The sequence below is a fragment of the Cnephaeus nilssonii genome (genome assembly GCF_951640355.1).
Source record: "Cnephaeus nilssonii genome assembly, chromosome: 11".
In the NCBI taxonomy this organism is placed as follows: Eukaryota; Metazoa; Chordata; class Mammalia; order Chiroptera; family Vespertilionidae; genus Cnephaeus; species Cnephaeus nilssonii.
The window spans coordinates 82,556,115-82,578,893 of NC_137082.1; positions in this window are offsets into that span (position 1 = coordinate 82,556,115).

Below are 22,779 nucleotides of genomic sequence, written 5' to 3' on the forward strand. Positions count from 1 at the left end.
GTTGTTGTTGTTTTTTGGTATTTGTATGTCATCATAAAATATATTAGGCAGAAATCTTATTGTCTCAATCACCACTGTATCCCAGTGCCCAGCACAAGGCTGGACACAAATGCAAACCTGTTATTAGCAACCGATCTTTATTTATAAGGAAAGAAAGGAAAAGTGGAGGGGAGATTTTTTTAAAGCCCTACTATCTAGACTTTCTCAGTCCTCCCAGCTGCTTACCTTGGCTTTATTTGTCCTGTGGCTCAGGTTTAATCTGGGGGCTACAACGGGCCAAGCCTTTGGGAAGGCACCCTCCCCCCACTCGAGCTATTACCCTCCAGCCCAGGCCATGGGTTCCTGCCAGCCTCTTTCCAAGTGGAGGTGGGCATCTTCAAGATGCCCGAGGGCTGTGTGAGTGTGCTGGGAAGAGGAGGGGGACAGAAGTGACCCGCTGCTTGGCAGTACTCAGACCCAGGGGACCCAGCTCCCCTCCTGCCTACACTGTGAGCTTCCCCCCTCCACAACAGCCCTACATATCAGCCCTGGCAGGGGCAACCGGAGAGCCTGCAAGATGCTGGCTTTTCCTTCTCTGAGGCACAAACATGCCAGGGAGCCTTCGGGGCACGCTGGTTTGCAGCAAGGCCTGCAGGAGAAATCCTCAGGCTCCAAGGCAGAGCAACCAGCCAGTAACGACTTTCCTTGCACCTGTGCCTGTTGCAATCATTTTTATCATTTTGCCACGCTTCATTGACCGATGGATTTTTTTTCCAGCTTTGCACTTTTGTTTATTACTATTATTTTTATCTTCATCATTACCTCCGTGCCTCTGATGGCATTTAGATTTGAACCGCCTATGAACCTTCGAGCCTGATCGTGCCATGACAAAAATATTGTCGTTTACATTCTGTGCCAAAGTATTATATAAAAACACATCAACAAAAAGGAAATTCAGGAAGCTGGGAGTAAAGATATATAGTCAGCAAAGTATATAACTTCTGGCATATTACTGCTTAATCCTAACATAATTATTCTCATCCTTTTATTTGATTAACTTCTAATGGTTCCTCTTGGTGTTAAAGGTCCCACTCTGATCATTTGATTTTAGTGTCTGCTATAATTACCGATAATGTTCTTTGCAAGACAATTTAATGATAACCGCATAATGGCCTATATGAAGAAAGCTGCAGGGTTTCAAAGCTTTTGAGTAATATAAAATACATTAGACTAACACAAGCTATCAACATGACAGGGAATGTTTGATTTACACTCAGGACTAGGTTATAGCACTGTGGAATTTTTTTTCTTTTCCTTCTCTCTTTTTTTTTTTTCCTTTTTGCAGACGTTTACAATAAGTGACAGAACAGCTGGACAATATGCAACTTGCTGATTGCAGAAAAAAATGTATCACAAAGTTTGGGTGGTGCAGAGGCAGCCAGGGGAGACGGAGGGGAGCGTTGTGCGTGGGACAGAGCTGGGACAAGAGCCGAGGGCCCGGTTCCCTGGAGACACTGTCCCAATGAGCCTTCCCCTGGGAAGCTCAGGCTGGAAGGAATCTCTTCGCATTCCTCCTGCTGTCCTGGGCAACTGAGATCCTCCCTGCCGGTCATGCTCCCCCGGTTTTGGATAGCCAAAGTCTTGTTCAATTAACTATTTTTTGGATCCAAATATTAATAATCATCGTTTTCAGTTACTCAGTCTCTCTTTTCCCCCCAAAGCAAGCAAAGGAGCCAGCAAATTGGAAAACCAGCCTAAAAACAAAAGAACCAGTTTGTCCAAACCCTACTGGCCAGCAGACCTGATACCATCTTCCTCCGGGCCTGCCCCCTGGGCAGTGTTTGGTGGTATTTGGGAGCCTGGTACGTGTGCCTCTTTCCTTTGCAATAAAGTCATCACTCACCACTCTGGCCAAATGCAGCATAATTGATGGTGTGAGTGGATGGAGAAAATTTCCTGTCAGAGAAAAAAGGTTAACCGTGGACATATCACACCAGGGTCTCTGATTCCAGGATAATGGCATTTGGACAAGAGTAGGGCCCCGTCCCTTTTATAACACTTTATGCCCCATTAATATTCCTGCAAGTCCCAGGACCCGCCTGTTCGGGCACTTAATCAAAAGCAATGGGTTGAAAATCATGTCCCAACTCTCCTCATATTTGATTCATCCCTCCCAGATAGGAAGAAGTAAAAAACACATTACTGGCATCACCACAGCACATGCATTACACGCTAAGCAGTTGAGAAGGCTATCATCGGGTTTTATCCCTTTGGGTACTTGGATGGACAAGTACTTTCCTATTCATCCATTCAGTGGACTGAGGCAGCTATATTTCATTTTTCTTTCTTCCCCTGACAGACAATCCGTTAGTTTTCTACAGATCTCTCTTTTAAAGACACATTCGTGTCACTTATTTTAATTGTAGGCTTCAGGCAGCAAAGCCCAGAATGTGTGTTAGCGTGCATGCACACACACACACACACACACACACACACACACGCACACACGCACGCACACACACACAACTGGAAACCCACTACTTGGATGTAGCTCCTCTGAGAACCAAATCTAATAATAGGAGAAGAACATTTCTTAGGGGAAGAATTAATTTATACACTTAATTACTCGGGATCCACTTCAAGCTCTCTGCCTTAACGCTCTTTCTTTTGGAGAGAGTTTTTGACTAAACGCCGGGTGTTCTGATGGACCCTGAGGGGGTCTGGCTCGCGCAGATGGAGGGGTCTGGCCACCCCACCCCTGCCACCGCGGCCCACGCCTCACCCTCCCGCAGGAGCTGTGGGCATCTGCCCATGGACCAGAGGCCCTGCGCCTGTTAATATTGATCTGAGCCTGAGTGAGAGGGGCTTCGGCTCAGTGAGCTGCTTTCTCTCAGCTCCCACGCTCTCCGGGCTCCTGAGTGGATTTTCTGCTGGATGGCTCAGGCCCAACATAACTGTGAGAAATGGAACTATTTCTCCTACCTGTTCAAAACAGGGCAATGGCCGGGCCCCTTCATTCAGGAGGCCTCTGTCTGAGAAATGGGCTTTTTTTTCTACTTAGAGAGGTCATTTCACTCACCAATATCTAGAGGAAGGACATAATTAAATATGAAATTGTATAGTATTAGGAGAAGGGTTACCTCTGTTGGATTAATGAGGGAGGAGAGTTATCTGCTCCTGATATCATCAGAAAAATGAATTGGGTAAAGTCTTATCATGGGGCCAAACAGGCCAGGGAGGCTTCCCTGCCGCTCTGGGGGTTGGAGGAACAGGCTGGAAATCCTGGACAACAGGGTTCCCAGTGTGAGTTCTGGCGGGTACAGATGGGAGCATCTCCTGTTCCCCAAGAAGAAGCAGATGCAGGCCCAAGATCGTCCAAGCTAGGGGGCAGAGGTTCTAGAAATGTGAACAAATGGGGCGGAGACTCGGGGAGACGGGAAGTAGCAGGGGACCCATGGCCCCAATACTGAATGGGGACTTATTTAGCCCCCTGGTGTATAACCACCCCATCAGCCTGCCAAGGGACCTGCACACCCCTCCACTGAGTCAACGTTTGGTGGGCATTCAGGGCTTGTTTGTTGAGTCCTCTTAAAATGCACGCCTGATACCTGGGATGGGCGAAGTGGGACACAAAAGCAGTGTGTCATCACATTTAGATGAGTTTAGGTTCAATCCTTTAGTGATTTCATAGAATAGTTTACTTACATTAAGGCATGTTACAAAATATCTTTTGTAGGTGCTTATGTCCCATTCAATATCAATATAAGCTCTGTATCCTACAGAGATAAATATTCGTAAACCTTGAAAAAATCTAGACGAAAATTAAATTGACCATTTATCAAGCCTCAGGAGAGAGGTATGAAAATGATTTTTCTAAGCTTAGAAGCAATATAGACACTCTCAGAGGAAAAGAGTGGCAGATTTGACTATATACAAAAACAAAACATTCCCGTATGTTGAAAAAAAAAAGAGGCAAACAAACGATTGGGAAAATATTTATAGCTACTCTGACAAAGGTTAATATCTTTATTATTTTAATTGGTCATATTAACTGATAATAAAATACCACATCCCAATAATAAGCTAAGAAGAGAAGCATAATTTATAGAGTAGAAAATACAACTAGTAAACAAGAATATTAAGAAAATGTTCAGCTTCACTAGGGGCAAAATAAATGTAAATTTAAAAAAAGAATCATTCATTCATAAATAAGTCTTTTCCTTAAATGAACATACCTAACATTGACAACAGTGCCCTGAAAGTGTTTTCTCTTGTACATTCCTGGTAGTGTTGTAAATAGATAAAACCCTTTCAGAAAGCAATCCAAAGTTATAAAAATATGTATACCCTTTGACCCAGGAATCCCACTTGTGGAACTCTAATCTGAGGAAGTACTCCAAAAGATGAAAAAGCTAATGTGTAAAGGCCTTTATTGCAGTGCGGCTTATAACAAGAAAGATTGAAAACAACTCACACCAAGAGGTGCTTGTGTCATAGCCACTTGACAGAATATTAGTCAGTCTTCAAATGGTAGCCACGTGGACCAAGGCTTTCTTTACCATTAGATGAAAAAGTAGTATACAAAGTTGGATATAAACTATGATTTCCAGTAAACGATAATTTCCATGCACATATAAAAAAGATAAAAATCACTGTAGACCAATTATAATGAATAAGACTAAACAAAACAAAACAACTGATGACACCAAGTAACAGCAAGTTTGGGAGGCAGCTGGATCACACACGCTGCTGGTGGGATGGTGGAACTATGAAATGTAGAGCCACCCTGGAAAACAGTTGGGTATTTCTTATCAGGTTAAACATATAGCCTCCATATGACCTAGAAATCCCATTCATGAGTATTTATCCAACAAAATGAACCCACCCCAAAGCCTGTATGTGAATGCATATAGCAGCTTTATTCATAACTGCCAAAAATGAAAGCAACTCAAGTATTCATCACTGGTACACGAATAAACAAACGGTGGTATATCCATACAGTGGAATACTACTCAGCAATAAAAAGAAATGAACTGCTGATAGATGCAATATAGATAAATCCAAAAAGCATTATACTAAGTGGAAGAAACCAGACATAAAAGGCTAGATATTATACTGTATGATTTTAATTATGACATTTTGGAAAATAAAAAATTACAGGGACAGAAAATAGATCAATGGTTGCCAGCGGTTTCATGTGGAGGGAGGGGATTGATTACAAAGAGACACAAGGGAACTTTTTTGGTGGGACTATTCTCTATCTTGATTATGGTGTTAATTACATGGCTGTATGCTTTCGTCAAAATAGATAGAATGAATTCTCAAAGGTCATTTTTTTTTCCTGTATTAAATTACACCTCAACTAACCTGGCCTCCACCTCCAAAAAAGCTATCCATAGTTCTGGTACAATAAGGTGATTCTTCTCTTTTCTCCATTTCTCAAAATTTCTAACACAACTTTGAAAAAGAAAGTATATGACTACATTGGTTACTGTTGTCACTAGACAGAGATAATCCATGAGCAGGGGCACATTTGTCTAAATAAGTATAATATTTCTACTTCAAATAGCCACTGAGCAGAAGCAAACAATGTGAAAATCTTTTGCAAATTGTGAAATTCCCCTACCCAGGAGGCTGCACTCCCACCGCTCTACCTCTCTCTGGAATTTTTCAGAGTGCTGCTTTTCACCTGACCTGACTCCAGGTCTTAAACCAGGTACAAGTGGCAAAGGAACTATATGTGTTTAACTTAGAAAATAAAGACTTAGAAGTAGAACGTATCACAGGAATACCAGGTTGGTTCAACATATGTAAGTCTCTAGGTAACATATATACAATTTTAATAAAATAGAGAACAAAAACACATGATCATCTCATTAGACAAGTGTACAGAAAATCCGCTCAACAAAATCCAATACCCTTTCATGAAAAGAAACAAAAAAACCACACCTCAACAAACTAGAAATAGAAGGGAACTTCCTCAACCTGACAAAAGACATCTACAAAAAATCCACAGTGAACATCACACTTAATGTAAAAGACAAAGCTTTCACCCTAAGATCAGGAACAAGATGCAAATACCACTCTTTTCATTTCAAGTTAACATTAGGCTGGAGGGTCTAGCCAGGGCAATTAGGCAAGAAAAAGAAACACAAGTCATCAGATTGGGAAGGAAGAATTACAACTATCTCTATTTGCAGGTGACACAATCTTATATATAGACAATCCTAAGGAATAGACCAAAAAAATGATGAGAACCAATAAATGAGTGATGAAAATGTTCTGGAATGAGATAGTGGTGAAGGTAACACAGCGTTGTGAATTTGCTAACAAAACAAGGATTTCTATACTCCAAAGGGGTGAATTTTGTGATATGTGAATTATTACCTCAATAAAAACAAAGAGAAAATGAAAGTCTTGGGAAAGGAGCTCAAGGAGAACAGGGGGGAAAGTGTATGTCAATAGCCTGCGGGACTGAAGGATCGAATTGGTATCAACTCCAGAGTTTTCTAGCCATCAGATGCCCTGGGACCAACAAGGAGGTTATGAGGTGGGTATCATCTAGGCCACTGCTGGTCGCCTACCCTAGTTTGGTCTAGCTTTAGCTCTCCTCCTAATTTCCCAATCCCCGTGGCCTACAGCAAACTGCCTTATGTGTTTGTACCACTCACAGGCACATACTACTGACTGTGTCCTTATTACAAACTAGAGGCCCAAATGCATGAAATTCATGCAAGGGGCTTGGCCCTTGCAGCCCTGGCTTCATCCAGAAGGTTGTCCGGTCCAATTAGCATATTACGCTTTTATTATTATAGATATTTAGAGACACATTTTTTCTCTCCTTGATCACAAAGCTTATAAGTGAAAGCGCTATTTCCCAAAGTGTCAATACAATGACATGGACTGTTGGATATGTCTATTAAATGGCAGTCATTAGTAGGTGCAATTTATTTTTGGTGCGTTCTCCTACAGCCAGTCCTCAGGGGGCTGCATGAGGCTCCTTGATCTGCCCCTTGGCCTGTCTCCAGCAACCTGAGGGTCCTGGCGGTGAGGTGACACTGCAGGGGTTGCTTTCCTCTGTAGCACAGGGCCGTTCTTATGTCTTCTTGCTTGAGATGACTCCATCCCGCATCATATTGAACATTACAGATGCACTCATTTATACATGAATACAAGAAATCTCATTTATTTTTAACTATCTGAGTTGAGTTGTGGTTGAATAGTTGACAAAACGATATACTTTGCAGAACATTTGATTAAAGTTTAATTAATTTTGAAGTTTTCTTATTTTAGAGCCAATTTTTTTTTCCAGGTTGCAAAATAATTTTACAGACTCTTGCAAAGCACTCTGGCCCAAAGCATTATGTTGCCCAAGGCCCGTATTAGATGAGAGTTCTGGGTTTGTAGACTTTATCAGGGAACAGATTGGCAAGTGTTTGGGGGAGCAGGGTGTCCCCTCCTAGCCCCTGAATCTCTCCTCCAAGGTGGTTTGATTACTGCACCCATGGTTTGACTGGGTCTGTTTCTTTAAATGGGAAGCAACCTCAGAGACGCCCCCGTGCTCACCCTGTTGCCATTCCCAGGGCCCTTTGCTGCCAGCAGTGGCGTGGGAGTAGAGCACAGAGGCATTGACAAAGATTAGGAAAGATCGATGAACACGGACGTGGATTCATTCCCAACCGCTGGACTAATCAGTTGGTTTTCACAAGCACTTTATTCCCCCGTCATATCAGCCACAAATACCCGCTTTAATGCTCTGGATCAGCCTTGCACCAGTCAAATTGATTATATGATTTGGTTTGCTTTAGGAGGAGAAATGAAAAAGACCTTTGCCCTCCCTGTAAAAAAAGCTGAAGCAAGAACAAGTAAAATAACAACCGTTGCTGGTTCTGACAGAGTAGAAGAGCCTGCCCATTGGGCTCAGATCATACTTTTGAGATATTAAATGACTATCAACCTGAGTCTTGTTCTCCAAACCATTGGCTCATAGTGTCAAGAGGCCTGGGGAGAAGGCCAGGGTCTCGCTGGTTCCCTGGGAGCACCTGAAGTAGGAAGCGAACCCTGGCAAGGTGGGGCTCTGATTAGAAAGAGGAAGAAGCCTGGAAAGAAGGCTCCCAGAGGAGAGCATTAGGACATCCATATCCTGGACAATCTCCCGAGGGTGCAATGGGGTGGGGTGGCACCATGGAGGAGCTGGCCCATTGAGAGACATGGTGCGTGTTAGCTGGGTTTGGGGACTGTGAGGAGGGTATTCCTTTCCTGTAGAACTTGCAGGAGGGAATGTAATACAGACATGGCTTGTGGGTCCCACTGGCCCTGAACCATGTATGACCACATGGCAAGTGTCCTCCCACCCATCTGGAAGGGACCAGGGAAAGCAATTGCTTTGGTCTCCTCTATTTATACAAATGGGGAAACTGAGGCTCAGAAAGAGAAAGTGACTAACCTTAGGGCACACGGTGAAGTGCCAACAAAGCCAGGTCCAGAACTCAGATCCCTTCAATCGCATCCAGGGCTCTTGCCATGTGGTCATACATGGTTCCAGGCCAGTAGGACTCTACAAGGCATGTCTGCACATGCAGGTCACTTAAGAAGGAGAAGAATGCGAGCCCACCTATCTCTTTTCCCCTGGAGTCATTTTATCTGATCTAGGTTGTCAGGCATTGATTTTAGCCCCCTGGAGGGCCCCCAAAGTTGCAAGTGTGTGAACCAAAGTGATTAAACTAGGGTTGTCCACTCATGCCCTGTTGGGGAACTCACCAAAGACCCTTGAGAACGGGCCAGGCTTACCAGGAACAGGAAAGTAGGAGTGGGCCACTAACTCAGGAGGAGCAGGCTTCCCTGGTAGCCAATCTGAGATCCTTGTGAGCCTGTCTACCCCCTACAAGGTCCATTCCACAATCAGGAATCCTACAGCCCCATCCTGCTGCAGACCAGTCGGTGCCACCAAGCAGTGACTTCACATCTCTGGACCTCAATCTCTCACTTTTGAAATGAGTGTTCAGCACAGACAATACCTCACAGCTCTGGAGTTACATGGGTTTCCAACTCTAGGGGTTGCCTTTGCTTCTTATCTTAAAATAAAGGATCCCAAAGTCTCTACTGACCCCACTTCATTATAGCTACTACCTGCCTTCTTCTCCTTCACATGAAAACTTTTTGTAGGACTCGTTCAAGTTGCTGTCTCCATCTCCTCCTCTCACATTCTCTTCTGCCCCAGCTGGCTTTTCATCCCCACCATGCCACTGAGATTATTCTTATCAGAGTCACCAATTACTTTCATGGAGCCAAATCCAAAGTCATTTCTCTGTTCTTATCTTTCCTGACTCCTCATGGCATGTGGTATAGTTAATCACATCCTTCTTGAAAAATCCTTCCCTTAGCTTCTCAAATATCACAGGTTTTTCTGCTGTCTTACCTGGACATTCTTTTTAATGCTAATTTGTCACCCTCTTTTCTTTAACTTTAAAGGTTGGGTGTCTCAGGACTCAGTCCTTGTTCTCTAGCTACACTTTCTAAGTGTCTCATCCAATCCAGTGGCTTAAAAAACCCATTCCAGGTCAACAGCAACTGAAGCTATATTCCCAGCTGGAGAAATCACTCCAGATTCTCGCCCATTACCTTGCTTGTAACGCCCTTCCCCTAGACTTTGGCATTTAGTAGACCTTTGCTTCAGTGTCATGTTCTTTGCCCATCGAAGTGAAATTACCTTGGCATCATTCTAAGTCTCTGCATAGTACTTGCCATTATCTGACATTCTTGTGTTTATCTGTTCACTTATTGCCTACACCCTCATTATTAGAATATAAACTCCCAGCAGGCAGGAATGTTGGCCATTTAATTCATTGTCATATCCCTAGTGTCTAGATTAGCATCTGACACATGGAAGGTAGGTGCTCAATGAATATTTGTTGAATGAATGAATAAATGAATGAATAATGATCTCTGGGAGTAGAGTTTGGAAATCTCTATTTCAAACATTTAACAAGTAGGGTTGAGAACTACTCTACAACAGACCCAATGTATATCCTGGGCATATTGAAGCAAGAATTTTTATTTCTGAAGATTGTGGAGGGCAATGCTTACCCTAAAAAAATCCATCTCTAATGGTGGAATTGCAAGACCTGTGGCAAATATTTAAGAGATATATAGGTCAGTAGGGCCTTTTGCCTGTGTATTCTAGTGGCAGCATAGAAGACTGTTGTCTTTGCTTCCACATGTTGCTGGCCCTGCCCTTAGCTCAACAGCTGGGAGATAAAGTGTCTACTGTCTTCCCTGAAAGGAATCAATAGTAAGAATGAGTATTTGGCTATTTCCAAAAGGTCAGCTTGACACCTGATTTCTCAGGCTGCTCTCTTGATCCCTCCTCCCCATTAACAGGGTAGACTTCTTCTGCTTGGCCGACAACTTTCAAAGAACAAATTTGTAATCTGATTCTGAGAAATATTATGGGGATTAATATAGTATCTCTGGGTTCATTTGGTTTGGCCCCTTGAAGGATGGAACATAGGCCCAAAGCAAAGGTCAGTGACCGCCTGGGACTGCTGGGCATCTGGGAGAGTTGATACAGAAAGAGATGTAGGTAGAGGGGGTATTAGCAGCAAGATGCTTCACAAATGGGAAGGATTCTCTCTGCATGCACCCACATGGATGCATATATAGCCCAGTGCCCATCAGTAGGCATACAGAGGCATGAGTAAGCTTTGGCACATGTGCTCATATGTATGGTACATGCATGAGTGCATTTGCATATATGCTAGATAGTGCTTTGCCAGGAGTCTGTAATCTAGTAACCATGTGACTTTAAGAAGTCACTTAAATTGCATAACCTGGAACTGCTCACCAAGCCCTATGCATCTTCCATGTTTGTTGCTCTGATTAAATGAGAGGATGGAGGAATGTTCTCTGTAACTAGAAAGCTCTCAACATCTTATTTTGCATGTAAGTGGGCACACACACACACGTGTCAATAGTTACATGTGGCTCTTTCCCAGGAGCAGGGGGCAGGGAGGAGAATCTGGGACAATTCCTATCAGGCCAGCTCCTTTTTAACTTAATACTGACCATGCACCTCCCCAAGAAGGGGGCTTCAGTAGGAATAATTCCAGGCATTCTGAGGACAGACCCAACTCCCCATGCCTTCCTCTCTGCTCCCTGCACCTGCACAGATCACCTAGTAGCTGGGCAACCTTCCAGCGTTGCTACCTCCACCCCTCCCTTCCCAGCATCTCAGCCTTTCTGTACAGGGATGCCCGCTTTAGAAAAACCTGGTGTACAATACAGAAGTCCCAAGCACAGGCGAGACAATTAACCTGGAGGCCAAGGGTTACCAAGCTGGCCGGCTGGGATCCTATGGTTTGGAAACATCTGGGCCCCCAGGCCCTGCCCCCCACCCCCATCCGGTACCTCCCACCTTTGGCAAAGCCTCAGGGAGGAGGCGGATTATCTCTCTCTGTGTGTTTTTAATGAATAGGATGGGTTGTGGGCGCCTGGCAGGCCCCATCTGTCTGCTGCCCCAACTCAATTTGATTCCCATTCACCCGCCTTTGTTTGCCTCCCTTTTTTGATCAGCAATCTCGTGGGGGGTGGGACTGCAAAGGCTTAATGTTCTGGACAGCTTTGCAGAGCTGAGACCCCCTCCAAGCCGCCCACCCTGGGCTGCAGCCCAGCCTCGGCCAGGGCCAGGCACTCCTGGAGGTGAATGTCCTCGGGCAGCGGAGCCCAGACTAGCCAGTCCTCTGCCACCAGGGGAAGGAGCTTGTTTGTGATGTCGGGACAAGGAGAGCTGCTGCTCCCTGGTCGGGCATGAGGACACATATGTAATACCTTAATCAATCAATCAATCAATCAATCAATAAAAATAAAATGCACCTTCCATGGTCAGATGCCTCTTCAATAGCAAGGTGGGTGGGTGGAAGTTAGATGGGGAGGCCCAGGTGCTTCTGAGTAAGACAGAACTAGAGATCTGGAGGTGGCACCACTGCAAGCCATTCTGTCCCCCTTTAAATAGAAAAAATCATACAGAAGCCAATTAAAAATTTTGCTTATAATCCACAGTCAGAGCACTAAAATCATTTTGGAATTGCAGATCAGTCACCATTAATGCGCCCCCCCCCCCCCCGTTTTTTTTTAAATTGCCATCCAGAGTGAAAAGGGATCTAGGGAAGTTGAAAGCTGAAGGGGCTTGAGCAAGTGCCACCAGCCCATTTTACAGATGGCACGACCAAGGAGGAGAGAGCCCAGGCCTCTGGACTCCTGGCCCAGCTCTGGGGTCAAGGCTATGGGAGAATGGGAGAGTGAGCCAAACTCTGTCCAAGGACCCTAGCAGTCTGGAGGCACAGTTATGGGTTCAGCAGGAAAGAATAGCTCCTAGCCCCCTGGGAGGGGGTGGGAGACAGGGGCACAGATGTAAAATCAGAGACAGCTGTAAGATTAGTCTACAGGCCTCTAACACCGGGGGCCCAGCCGTCAGGGGTGGAAGGCATAGGTTCAGATTCTCTTGGTGTGACGAACAGGGCTGTGCAGCCTGGCATTGAACTCAGGGCCCATTTCTGTCCTGAAGGGGTCACTGGAATGTGCCTCTCCATCTTTCCTGGAGTGTGATTTTACACGAGTCACAGTGGGCATGGACTATAGGCAACTGGTTATCCAACAACTACCTCCCAACCACCTGTCTTTAAGGGGTTCACATCCTCAAAGAAATGTAAGGTGACGCCCCCAAACTACAGGATGAAAAAGAAAGTTTGGGTGCCAAAACAGGGTTCAGGTAATGGGCCATGGAAGGGAGATGTTAGTTCCAGTGAATGGCAAAGGGAAGGTTTGGGGGGAAGGGGCCTCTGAGCTGGTTTAAGTGGAGAAGATGGGGCCTGGGGGAAGGGAGAATGGTGATCCACATTTGCAGAGAAGCAGGTCAGAGTAGAAGCTGGTGCTAAGTCAGTATGGACTGTGGACAGGTAACTGGGAAAGGTCTGTGAGGCTGGACCACAGCAGATACTAAGGGGATGAGGTGGGGGTCCCGGGGGAGGGCGGAGCACTAGGTGGAGCTGTGGTGCTCACCTGGAAGCCATGGAGTGTTGAGGTTAGGGGTGTGAGCACTGGCTGCAAACAGGTTGGGGTTGCATTTGGTCACCCAGCGTTATGAGGAGCTGAAAGGAAAAATGCCCCTGCACACTAAGGTAGCATTTTCACATGCTTATGAGTAGCTGTGATTGATAAACCAATGCATTTCAGCCCTATCACATTCTTAGGATATTTGATCAGCCTGAATTTTCTCAGCTGATGAATGCTCTACTCTCAAGTGGAGTTCTTGAAATATTTTTACATTAAAAGGTGTCCTTCTGCTTGACAAGGCCCCGAGAGGGAGTGTCCTCAGAGCCCTGCCTGCTCAGAGGAGCACTCAGGGGCCCTGCCCTTCTGATGTTTGCACCTCCAGGAGACAAGACTCGTAGGCACCAACAACAGAATGTGTCATGTGACAAGTATGATCAGGTGCCAAACCCACTATCATCTGGGACTCACAGGCATGCTGCAGACAGTGCCATGGAAGTTCAGAAGAGAACTTAGGGTGGGTTAGGAGGACAGAGTTTATGGGCAACATAGTATTTGATTAATCCTTACAGGATGTGTGTCATTGGATATATCTTGAAACAGCCTTCTTTTTACCTGCAGCCCAACATTCTATCACATGAATATTCAGTTATCTCCTGCAATAATACTGCCACAGTGACCACGCTCTGACACTCCTCCTCACACACGTATGACAGTGTAGGTAGAATTCCTGGGTTCTAGGGAATGCATAGTTTTAGACTTGTGGCTATACTAATTTATACTACTCATCACAGTTAGTGTTCACCAGACTTAATTTTTTAAAAATTGGATGAGTATGAAATGGACTATATTTGAGTTTCTATATATACCTCTGTCTACAAAGCATATTACTTAAAAATATTCTACCCTTAATCAGAGGTGCAAACCCATCGTGGTTTTGCTGAGCTCATTCTAGTATCTAAAATATAAACACACTTTCACTTATTAATGCTTGTAGGAAGAAGAAATTTTGATTGTTTGCTTTGGAGAAGTAGGATAAATGAAAGCATGATTTTTGAATAGAAAACGTGTCCTTTTGAAATATGGATAGAAAATGCAAGTTGGACTTTCATTATTATAAACATGTGCATATCACAAGCCAACTTACTTTATGACTCTGGGCCTTGGAATATATCGGTATCTATTATACCTTTATCTATATATATATTAAGGATCATCAGTGCCATCTTTATTGCCTACCCATGGATCCGATGCACACGCAATATACAAATGTATCATTCACTGAGAGTGAAGCTAGGAGTATGGCTGGAGCCTCACTAGAACCAGCCATAGCTCAGTTCTTATGGGCACAGGATAGGCAGGTAATAGTTTGGGGCCAGCTTTATGCTCTCCTGAGTTTGGTGACTTGTGGGTGCTATTCTCTGATTTACCTATAATCATATCCGAATTCCACTACTGAAATCCCTTATTCTGTATTAGCTGTTTCACAATCACAGAAGGGGTAACATATTAAACTGTCACCTTCACTCTGTCCAAGTATAAATAATTGCCATTTCCCCTTAAAGAAGATAGTTTCCATAAAATGGGACCTGGGTATTTTTTGAGTGGGGGCAGTGGGCAGAGGAGGGAAGGGGAGAGGTAGATCCAGAGCTGGGCAGCCAGGGGGTTGGACAGCCATGGTTGTTTCAGGGGTGCAGAGGCCAGAAAGCCCAGATTGAGGAAGGGTGTTGCCTGGTGGCTTTGAGGAGAAGGGCATGCAGAGGAGTGGCAGGTAAGGGTGCATTGGAGGCAAAGGAGATGCTGAACACGACCCCCCCCCCCCATGACCTCAAACCTAAAGGCTGTTTCCTGAAGGGACAAGGATAGACCACACCCCATGGTCTACTGCTTATTCTGAGTGAAAGAAGAAAATACCCAGGCAGAGTTTAGCTCTCCAGCCCCCACAGTTCTCTGCGGTGCACACATAACTGTAAAACAATTAAAACAGGTGGAAACGTGACGAGCAGGAGAGGACATGGCCGTGGTGTGAGGGTTGTTTAAGTGGGCCCGCCTCCTGTCCGCTCAGAGGGAAGCCCGGCCCGGACTCACTCTGCCTGGCATCTGCAGCACGTTCCCTTCTTTCCAAGCATTTCCACATCCATTATCTCTGTTGATCCGCACAATGCCCCGGTGAGGTGAGTTGGAAAGATATTGAGGCTCCATTTGGCAGAGGTTAAGTGGCTTTGCTGAGGTCATATACTTTAGCAGCAGGGCCAGCCTAGAGCCCGGGCCTCTGGACCAGGACATCTGGGATGCCAACACACACACACACACACACACACACACACACACACACACACGCACACGCACGCACGGACATGCATACACTATTTGGATTTTGTAGCGTTTTATCCACAAGAGGGCAAGGGACTGTGTTTCACACGTCTGTGAATCCTCCTTTAAAAAATAAAACTTAGTTATTTCCCAAGTTGAGCCTTTTCTTCCTTCCCAGGGGGTCGGGGTTCTTGTGCCCCTCCAAACCTCTTCTGTCTGGGGTGAAGGGCATTTTAGAATCAAAGACTTTTACAATGCAAAGCCTCCTAATTGCCACCCATCAGCCCATTTTGGACCAGATGGGCTGAACACTGTGCCGATAGAAACATGAATGCTATAGCTGCCATTTTTATTGCCTTCACGTGCCAGTCACTCTGCTGGATGAGGGTCACCAGCCTGCACGCCAGTCCCCCATGGAAGTGCTGCTGTCCCAGCGCCAGGCACAGCCTTCCAGGATTTACCCACAGCTCCCCTGGCCCCCCTCCCTCATCCCTATGCTCTCCGGCACCGGCCTCCTGAGTCCTTCCACATGCTCCCCAGCCGCCTGCTTCCTCGGCCCTCCTGCCCTCTGCACCCGGCTGCTGCTCACACCCAAGTTTGCCTGTGCCTCTTTTTGGCACCTTGGAAGAGAAATGAACCTAGAAAGCAGTAGGATAGCATACAGCCAGTTAGACAGCAGAGGGCCGAAACAGCGGCTGGAGAAAGATTAACCTCAAGACGCATCGGGCCCTAGCTGGTTTGGCTCAGTGGATAGAGCATTGACATGTGGACTGGGGGGTCCTGGGTTGATTCCAGTCAAGGGCACATGCCTGGGTTGCAGGCTTGATCTCCAGTAGGGGGCGTGCTGGAGGCAGCTGATCAGTGATTCTCATCATTGATGTTTCTCTCTCTCTCCCTCTCCCTGCCTCTCTGAAATCAATAAAAATATACATTTTTTTTTAAAGAAGAAGCATCGGGGGATAGGGTGCCATGTTCTGGATTGAACAATATGGGCCCTGAACGCCCAAAAGTCAAGGTACGGGCGACTTCAAGGAGGAGGTGGCCTGGAGACAGGCCCTGAGTGCGGGAGGATTCCCACAGAAAGAAAGGGGGTGACGGGGAGGCGACCAGGCATGCATCCTGCCTCTCCCTGTTTTTCCTTTCTGCTTCCAACCCTGACACCCTGGGAGACCACATGTTTCCTCCGGGCCTGGGGGCAAGGGGCAGACCTCTGGCCACCTGCCGCAGGTCCTGCTGCCGCCCTTGCATTAGTGCCTCCCCACTCTCCCTGCAGAGAAGAGAGACTCAGCAGCAGGCCACTCTTTCTGCTTCCCTTTCCGTTCAAAAGCCAGAAAGGGAGGGGAGAGGGCGGTGGGGGCAGCAAAGGGGCTTCTTGCAAAGCCGCGCTGACTGGCTCGGAGGAGGATAAATGACTCCGGTCGCCGCGCGCTGGTGTTACACAACTTGTCTGTGTTGGCTTGAGACCTCAGTGATCCCCCTCTAATTGAAATCCCTTTCCCCTGACCTCCTCCGTAAGCCGGGAGCTGGCTGCTCTCCGGGCCAATAAAGGGGCCGCGGAGGTCCCGGGAAATCCTGCCTGGACAGCAGAGCCACGCGCCCACCACATCCATCTTCCCTGCCCGGTGCCCTGGTCCGGAAGGGCGCACCGCTCGATCCCGAGCTGGCACGAGGTTGTCAGTGGGGCTGGGACTGCCCTCTAGAGGGCTTTTTGTGGGGGGTTCCAGAATAGCCCTACAATTGGGGTGCCTGCACATTTGGGGGGATAAGCCTGGGGTATTGGGCACCCTGACACGTGTGGGCAAAGCCCACATTTGCTTAGCACGACCCACCAGTCCATAGAGATGAAAACTTGCTTATAATGATCTGAGCCTGGACTCTGTTTCACACATAAATCGAAGTACTGTGGCGCTGTTATAAAGAACTCTGGTGTTTGCAAGAAAACGACTACCACGTAAATCAAGAGAAACGGAATGCTTTTTCCAGTTCATCTCGTTAAGAGCTGTTTACCACGTAGGCACATTACAATACTGGAACAATGGTGATGTAACACACCTGCATCAGAATAGCCATCTATCTATGTATCTGTGCGTATGTATACTAGAGGTCCAGTGCACGGATTTGTGCACTGGGGGGCGGGGGTCCCTCAGCCCCGCCTGCATCCTCTTGCAGTCCGGGACCCCTCACTCCTTATTGCCCACCTGCAGGGGAGGTGGGAGAGGCTCCTGCCACCACCGCTGCTGCAATTGCCAGCTCCAGAGCCAGGCTTCTGCCTCAGCGGTGCTACCGCTGAGGCCCGGTGCATGAAATTCGTGCACGGAGGGAAGGTCCCTCAGCCCGGCCTGCACCATCTCCAATCTGGGACCCCTTGGGACATGTCTGACTGCTGGTTTAGACCTGATGCCCCTGTGGGATCGGGCCTAAGCCGGCAGTCAGACATCCCTTTTGCAATCTGGGACTGCTGGCTCCTAACTGCTCACCTGCCTGCCTGCCTGATCACCCCTAACAACTCTGCCTGCCAGCCTGCTCTACTCCAACTGCCCCCCCGCTGGTCTTCTTGCCCCCAACTTCCCACTGCCAGCCTGCTCAACCTCAACTGCCCCCCTTGCCAGCCTTCTCAACCCCAACTGCCCCTCCTTTCCAGCCTGCTTGCCCCCAACTCCCAACTGCCCTCTCCTCCTGGCTTGATCGCCCTTAACTTCCTCTGCCTCAGCCCCACCACCATGACTTTGTACGGAAGGATGTCTGGAAGGTCTCCCTGTCTAATTAGCATATTACCATTTTATTAGTATAGATGAGTAGGTACAAGACTCACTGTCCACTACTCTGAATTTGCCTGAATTTACATACAGAAATGCATGTTATTTGATTATAAATTACTTTTATTTTTTCCCTCTTTATAATTATACTAAAAAGTTGTGTTGATTTTTTAAAAAGGGTTTCAGGTATTTTAGAATTGAAAACCACTGCTGTTAACTTCCTGGGTCTTAGTTTCTTCCTCAAAAGAAAAAAAAGTGGGGGGACAATAGTGAGATGTCAAAAATAGCAAAAATGTTGCACAAATAATATCGGTAGAGTACCAAGCCCAGGATACTGCTGTTGAGAGAAACATTGTTGATTCAAGTCCCCAAGAGGCACAGATTCCAAACGTAGAGGGAGAGAGCCTGGGAGGGGGGAGAGAAGATGGTGGTTGTGGGGAGGGGCATGGGATAGGAAGGGGGTATAACTGTGAGCCCCAGTTGGGAGACCAAAGACCACCTGTATTTTTCCAGGTGAATTATATGCAGTGCATAGATATTTTTTCTCTTTTATAATATCAAGCAATTAAAGAAAAAATAAAACATCTTTCCTAAGCACTCATTGGCCACCTACTTACTACATGCCAACACTGTCATAGGAACTGCAAATCAGGTCTTATTTCTTACTTAAACCCAGCGAGGTCGGTATTATGATGGCAACTTTACATATGAGGTAACCGGGGCTCATTTAGCAAGCATTTGACTTCAAAATTTGAACCAGATCCATTTGACTTCAAAGTCAGTATAGTATACTGTCCTTAAAAATTTGCCAGTGGGTTTGTTTTTATTTTACAGGTTGGTGGTTTAATTAACGTCTGCTGTCTTAGTTGGCAACTTCCATCTATGATACTTGGCTGAGCCTGACTCCTAGATGTTAAAGGCAACACAGAAGAAATTCAATTATAGAATTAAGCCTATAGGAAGACATTGGTATACTTTTGAGAGAAATAAAACAATATTTATACAAATGGGAAACATACCATCATCTGGACTGGAAGACTTGGTAGCATAACAATTTCAATTCTCCTCAAGATTACTGCATAAATGAAATGGAATTCTAATTAGAGTTTAAATTGATTTTTCTCACATTAAATTATCTAAAACTTAATATAAAAATAAATTTCTGAGAAAGGCCAAGAAAAAATTTAAAGAACAGTTGGGGAAAGAAAACTTGATTCCTTACCAGATATAAAAACATTATATATAAGAAACGTGATTGACATAGGGATAGAATGGAAAACCCAGAAATAGATCCCAGTGAAAAAAAAAAGGTAACCTATTTAATAAAAGTTGCTGATAATCTGCCTAGAAGGAAAATATAGTGGAATTCCCTGCCTCACATAATACTAAAAAAAATCCCACCTGGATTAAAGGCTTAAAGTAATAATAAAAACATAAACTTATTGTAAGAAAATTCAGGGGATATGTATATATCTATATATCCATCCCAAGGACCATGGTTGAAGGAGAGAGTAGCGTGGGGCAGAAAAAAAATTGTTAACCAAGTGAGGAAATTTAGGAACTATTTTTTAAAAAGATAGAGGCATATTTGGTTATATAAAAATCAATGTCACCTTAGTATGGTGAAAGATGCCATAAACAAAACAAAATAATAGATTGAGAAACATTTTAATGCAGATGACTGATAAAATGTTAATATCTAAATTACACCAAAATTTTCTAACAAATGAATAAGAACAAATAGGAAAATGGGCAAAGGATATGAAGAAACAGTTCAGAAAAGATCAAATTCAAATGTCAATAAACATGTGAAAAAATCTTTAACTTCTCTAGTAATCAGGCAAATACAAAAGAAAGTAACAATAGGATTCATGTCTACTACAAGATTAATAAAAATTCAAAAGGGAGGAAACTCCTACCATGGTTAGACATGTTGGGGGGAAGGATCCTCTTATGTACTAGTATGATTAGAGGAAATGTGAGTCATTATATGATTTTAGAAACAATTGGGTAATGCTTTTTTCAATGTAAGATATACATACCCTTCAATCTAGCAAACCACTCTGGGAATCTGTCCTTTAAAAACAAAATTCCAGTAAGAAGAGATACTTGTTCAAGGTGAAAGAAGTTTACATTAGCATTGTTTACAACTACACAGATTTGAAAACAAAATTAATGTCCAGGCCTAGCTAGTTTGGCTCAGTGGATAGAGCGTCGGCCTGCAGACTGAAGGGTCCCAGGTTCGATTCCAGTCAAAGGCACATGCCTGGGTTGCAGGCTCGATCCCTAGTAGGGGGCGTGCAGGAGGCAACCAATCAATGCTTCTTTCTCATCATTGATGTTTCCCTTTCCCTTCCTCTCTGAAATCAATAAAAATATATTTAAAAAATTAAAGTCTATAAAAGAGGAGTAATTGATTGAATTGTGAGACATTTATTCCATGAAATATTGCATAGGTCTTTTAAAAAGATTGTATTGGATATAATTTATTGTAGACTTGGAGGGATTTTTTAAAAAAAATGTATTTTATTGATTTTTTACAGAGAGGAAGGGAGAGGGATAGAGAGTTAGAAACATCGATGAGAGAGAAACATCCATCAGCTACCTCCTGCACACCCCCTACTGGGGATGTGCCCGCAACGAAGGTGCATGCCCTTGACCGGAATCGAACCTGGGACCCTTCAGTTTGCAGGCTGATGCTCTAGCCACTGAGCCAAACCAGTTAGGGCAGGATTATTATCATAATATACTTTAAGTGAAAAAAGCAAACAGAAAATGGTATATAATAGAATCCATTTTTGTAATTATGACCATTGTAAAGTACATACCTATATTTATGTATGTAAATGATGGTATGAGCATAAAGAGTATTATGTAAATATTGAAAACAGGTTGATAGCAGTAAACATGGAAGAGGAATGGGGGTGAGGGGGAGATTTGGTGTACGTGTTCAGAAAATCAGAGAGATCAGAGAAAAAAGATATAAGAGAATGTTGACCCTGATAAAAATAAAAATGAATTATGTGATCCAATTTATGTAACATGTATGTGCTTGTGTATATAAAAACATGTATATGAAGAGAGAATTATGAAAGAATATTCATTAAAATATTAATGATGCATTCATGGATTGCATATAATAGAAATGCCAATTCTCCCCAAATTAATCTATACATTCAATATAATCCCAGTAAAAATCCCAGCAGATTTGTGTGTGTGTTTGTATGTCCACATGCATACATGCATTTTTATGTTGTGTGTAAATTGACAAGGTGATTCTAAAATTTATATAAAAATGTAAAAGGCAAAAGCAACCAACAGACCTCAACTAAAAAATTAAAGATGAGGGGGAAAGGGGTGTTTTGCACTATCAAATATCGAGACTTCAGTAGAAACTAAGCCAATATAGTGCCCATGCAAAGAAAGATGAATAGCCCAATGGAGTTGAATAGAGTATCCAGCAACAGGAACACACACAAATGAAAACTTTATTTATGACAAAGGCTAACTGCAGAGCGCTGGGAAAAAAGTTTTTAATAAATGATAGTAAGTCTATTGGATATCTAAGTGAAGAAAAAATGAAGCTCGACTCCTACCTCAAACTATACACAACAGTGAACTCCCAGTGGATCATGGCTGTCAATATGGAAGGTGAATCAATAAAGTTTCTAGAAGAAAATAGGAGACTTTTTTCTTGACCTTGGGATAGGGAAAGATTTCTTAAATCTGACATAAATCCCACTAATCAAAACCAAAGTTGTTCCATGGTATTACATTAAAATTAAGAACTTCAGTTTATCAAAAGAAAGCATTAAGAGAACAAGCAAGCTGCAAAGTGGGAGAAGAGATTTGCCATGTATAAAAAATAGCAAAGAACTAAAAACCCAATGCACAAAGAACTCCTACAAATCATTCAGCGAAGACCAACAACCCAATTGAAAAATGGCAAGAGACTTGAACGGGTATCAGACAAGAGGATATAGAAATGGTCAATAAATATATGAAGAGGTATTCAATCTTTTCAATCACCAAGAAACTTCATCATGAGATAAACATACATGTTGAGTGGCTAAAATGAAAATGTTGGCAGGGGGTGGAACAAAGGGAGTGTGAAAACACGGTTGGTTAGTATATGAATTGATATAATCACTTTGCAAATCTATCTGATTAAGTTGCATATACATATATAACATGATGCTGGAGCAATTCTATTCCTAGATGTTCACTTAACAGAAATGTGGGCCCAAGTGCAATAAAAGTCATGTACAAGAATGTTTATAGCAGAAACCTGTAATAGTCCAAAACAAAAAATGCCCATCCCCAGTCAGGATGTAACATACACATGATGATTACATCTATACAGCACACAAGTAGGGGGTCAGCTTTAATGGGAAAGGGTAAGTATTCAATAAGATGCAATGGATGAGAGAGAGATGGCACAATGCAGGTCAGACTGAGGGTTTGCAGGAGGAAGATGAGGGAGTTCCCATCACCTGTTTCTCTTTTCTCATTGAAGTATGAGGTGAGGTCATCAACTGAGAAGTGATATAGGATATTTGAGGAGAGAGGAGAGTCATCTACAAGAGTGGGTAAGGGTACTTAAAGAGAAATAGAATTCCTGGGCAGTGCTGAGTTGAAGTTTGTAATCATAAAATCTCATTAAAAACTATAAAGCCACCAATTT